Source organism: Centroberyx affinis, unplaced genomic scaffold (genome assembly GCF_046629955.1).
Source record: "Centroberyx affinis isolate AG114_WGS23_722 - 3 ecotype Tasmania unplaced genomic scaffold, CSIRO-AGI_Caff_v1 ptg000972l_1, whole genome shotgun sequence".
NCBI classification, from domain to species: domain Eukaryota; kingdom Metazoa; phylum Chordata; class Actinopteri; order Beryciformes; family Berycidae; genus Centroberyx; species Centroberyx affinis.
The window spans coordinates 76,511-81,345 of record NW_027279543.1 but is presented as its reverse complement, the minus strand read 5'-3'; positions in this window follow the sequence as shown (position 1 = coordinate 81,345).

The following is a 4,835-nucleotide window of genomic DNA, read 5'->3' as shown; positions in this document are numbered from 1 at the left end:
TGACTCACTGTTCTCTGCAATTAACACCCATAGCTCATCAAGGCCAGCTCAGCAAATTTCAGAAACCATACTGACTCACAAAAAACAGAGTAACAGTTCTACAACAAAATGTGAGCAACGTAATTGTTAAATGCAAGTTCATAAAAATGAGCTTTCAGCTGTGTCTTAAAAGAAGATCCACAGATTGCTAATCATATTTCCTCAGGCAGGTTGTTGCAAAAGTTTTATGTGCACAAGGCAAATAAATGATTTTTGATGTTTCACAGCCAGGGGCAGAAGATCCAGCAGTGATTCTGTTTACTCTGTCCCATTGCAGATGTTTTGAAAAAGACTTTTGGGGTTAGTCTAAAGAGAATACTTCATATATATTGAAGTTGTATCCAAGAAATTCAGTGTGTTGTGTCTTTGATGTGGAGAAGCTGCTGGTTTAATATGCTACTTTTGGTGTGAAAATAGGTTAACAACACAAACTGTTCCATAGTGATGAAATAGATTTTATGCCACAGTAAAAGAATAATGTAATATGAAATAATAATTGAGAAAATATGGATTAACTTTTAATTTTTAAAAGAAGAGATTTAATTAGAAACTTAAATTGCAGTGGCCATTCGCCTGATAAATCACCTGTCTATCAATAGGTATTTCTTAAGAAACCAATGCTGACAGGCTTTTCTATCCTACCACATTCTCTGTGACATGGTTGTTGTCTATCCATATAAAAGAAGAGATTTATTCAGTAGTCTTATATATAAGTATGCTGACCAATACAGATTGTTAAACCTTAATACAAACGAGCCGCTTGCCAACACGGCCGCAGAGAGAAAATAGACAACAGCATATCCCACTAAAAATATGACAATGTACAAGGTAACATCCTGACTGTATGAATTCCTAAATATGCCAGGGGCGTGTTTACAATACACGGCATGAGAATAGCTCGCACTGTGTGAAAAGCAGGACAAAGATTTATGCTGCATTGGCAGTCTTGTTCCATAGTATCCCCTCATCGCTCCTGGAGTGGGGAGAGTTTTCCATCAGGGAAGAGGAGGTGAAAACAGTTTTCAAGAGTTGTTAGTTCACTGCAGCAGGTAGGGCGTGAAAATGTGTTTACCGAAAGTGTCTGTAGGAGAGGAAAATTTGTGTGTAAAATAGATATAACTCTGGCTATTTCAGACACACATGCACAAGCACGCTGCCTGCATAGGAAGGCACAGACAGGCAGACACAGACACAGACAGACAGACAGACACACACACAGACACACACACACACACACACACACACACACACACACACACAGTGCAGCGAGTGCCAGCTTTGTTTGAACTGCTGGCTTCCTCTCCCCACCTCACATCTGGGACTCTGTTAGACAGTTAATTGATGAGGGAAAGATTTCCTTGTCCTCCCCTGAGTGTCATCAATCCAGTCTATAGATACATGCAGGTATATATGCTAGCTAATTAATTATCTCAATATTCAATCTTTAAAAGAGCACTTGGTAACACTTTATTTGGATAGTCAGATGTTGATACTCAATTATCACTTGACAAAAAGTAGATATTCAACAAAGTGCCATTTGCCTATTTGCTGCATCTCTACAGACTATGTAATCCTGACTTTAGCTTAATAAACCTAAAATTAACTGTCATCGAGACATTGAATATTTATAGACTACTTTTAACACTATTGCAACTCAGTAGACTTTTCAGTGACACATTACAGTCACTTGATAGTTGAGGGTCAGCATTGGACTATCCAAATAAAGTGTGACCCAGTATTCAAACACTGTTTGTCTCTGCCTGCTACACATTTAGATTCTCAATAGATTCCCACCCAGTTTTTTTTTTTTTTTAGCAATCTCTATGGACAGAGTCACTGGGCTCTTTCTCCACTGACGGGTCATGTGAGGTGCAGGCCTTCTCTCCTCGAGATTCTCCCCCGTCTGACTTTAAACCAGAAGACTGGGGAGGTGTGGAGCCAGAAGGTACCATGGTGAGGCTTATAGTTTTGGCAAAGGATGAACGAATCCAAAATAATGATAGATGTATTAATTTGCCTATATTGATATCTTGATTGCAGGCCACTCTGACAAAATCCAAGTCATTATTGTAGACTATGCCATGAATAACAACAATTGGAATATAATCTTGAGTTGTTTCTTATGTTTTCATTTTATGTATTTATTTTTTTCTCGAGTGTGTTACCTATTTTCCTTATTTATTTTATCCTTTATTTTATCTTTCTTATGCATCCCTGTAAAGCACTTTGCAAACTCTACATTTAGATGATAAGTGCTATAGAAATAGTTTATTATTATCAGTATCATTATTATTATTGTTAGTAGTAGTAGTAGTAGTAGTAGTAGTAGGAGGAGTAGTAGTAGTAGGAGTAGCAGAAGTAGCAGTTGCAATAGCAGTAGTAGCAGCAGGCGCAGTAGTAGTAGGATTAGGATTAGGATTATTATACAGACAACACACACACACACACACACACACACACACACACACACACACACACACAGACACACACGCACGCAAAGGCACAAACACACACTCACGAACAAGGGGCAGACAGCGATTACACCATGAGGAACACTCATGTTTCATTATGGGATAATTACGGCGCATTAGTGGGGTTTGGTATCTAAACAGGACTTGGAATGTCATTAAACCCAGGCTGGCAGCTCCTGTCTATGTTTGGATCTCTCTACTATCATATCATGTTCCGCCATGTCTAATTATGACAGGTATTCAAGTGACAGAAGTACACCCATGCATACCGACATACACACACACACAGATTTGACAGACTGAATACATGATTCCAATTAATTGCTGACATTGTCATTTATCCCTCTCCTCATTAAACAGACATGATTTATTGTCAAATCAGCTACCAAGGGAACTGAATTTTATTATCTTTTCATTTGTAACGTGTGTGTCTGTATGTGTGTGAATGTGTGTGTGTGCAAGTGTCTATAACAGTAGAGGGCAGAGCAGAGGGGAGTTTTAAGGCTTTGATATATGAGCAACATTATGAGGAAATGTACCAGATGGGTGATATTGCTTACAATTATGACAATTACAAGTGAAGAGTACTTTTTCATTGCACTTTTTCTTCCTTACAGACCTCTTCATTTTACAGATTGATTTTGCAATCCATTTTGCTGCTAAAGGATATTGCTCATCTATATTACTTGGTGGAAAAAATAGGGTTGAGTCAGTGCCCCCCCACCATATCCCCCTAAGGATAAATATTAAGGCTCTTTTACATAAAATGACCAAAAAAATATAAGCTTGATTCATCATTATGGAAAAGTTCTACATCTCAACAATAGAACATTTTGGTGACAATCCTGCAACTAAGCTACAGGTGAAATATTGCCTGACATATTGCCATTTGAAACATTGCCAATTTGTCCTGATGGCGGTGCTATTCAGCATGACCAAAGGTGGTCTGATGCATTATGGGGCCAGTCGCAAACAGGTGGGCCTGTGTGAAGTTTGGATGGTCTAGCATTCTGTCATACAAAGATGATGCAGGCAGAAATATGTTTTTTTGTAAGTGTACGCTGTGTTTTAAAAACAGTTTGGATTTTCAAAACTCTGAGCAATAGCTGTAATCTACAAAGTCCATATACTGTGTGCAAAATTTCATTGATATTGTATCAACTTGCAGGAGAAATAGTGAAAAATAGGTTTTTCACTATTTTGAAAAACCACTATATTGGTCAAAACATACAGTACAGCTAGTTGCTTGTTAGAGCACAACTGTCTGGCCAAGCGGTATAAGTTTTGTTGTCCGAGTGGTGGGAGAGATTTGAAGCCTAGCCACCAAATTTGGTTGCTGTAGGACTTATAGACTCTGAGGTACAGATCGCTTTAGGGCAGAAGGAGGATCCAAACAAAAACAATTAAGGTTTCAGCCCTATGGACCTGAACCACTACTAAAACTTATCAGCATTCATTTCTAGGAGGCGTGGGGGGGGGGGGGGGGTTGCCACCCAAAGTGGCAACTCTTCCACTTCGGGTCAATTTTGAGCTAACTCCTGTTGCCTGTGAACGTTACTTACACTCACATTAATTAAGTGGCAATAGAGATGGACAATACTGGCTTCAGAGGGGATAATTAACAAATCTGGAAAAAATATAATAACATATTCAAATATGTAAGACACAGTGGGCTACACAGTCCCTCTTCATGCATTTCCTGCTCTTACGCCACATTAGCAATTAATTTCTTGCTCAAATATTACATGGACAAACTGGCTTATTGTTGCGCAAACTTCTGTCTCTCAACCAACCAGTTGCCAGACCATTGCTCCCAACTTTTGACTGATAAGGGAGCAAACATTTCCAAACAGGTCCTCTTTGGGTTGGAGGACAAGTGCAGCAGTAGTTCAGCCAGTGGACAGTAAAAAGTGGGTCTTCAACAATGGCAACATCTGTAAATTACTTTTCATCACTGCAGTATCTAACAAGGACAGTTTCTCCCTCCCATCCACACCCTTACAGATAAACTATAACCGCACCCAGACCACCATCAACCCTCTGGTACTACTAGCATTTCTCCTACTCACACACTACTGCATCAACTTAAACATTTGTTGCTCCACTCTCTCTCTCACACACACACACACACACAAATGGATGCACAAATACATCTATGCTCCCACGCTAACTTCTGCATAATCACCATTACATTTCGACACAGTGACATCTTCCCACACACTAATTATTAATCAAGGGTTAGGGTTGTTCAAAATATGAAAAATGTGATACACCTATGAATATGTATATAAATGACACAAACCAAATTGTATTTGAATTATTGGA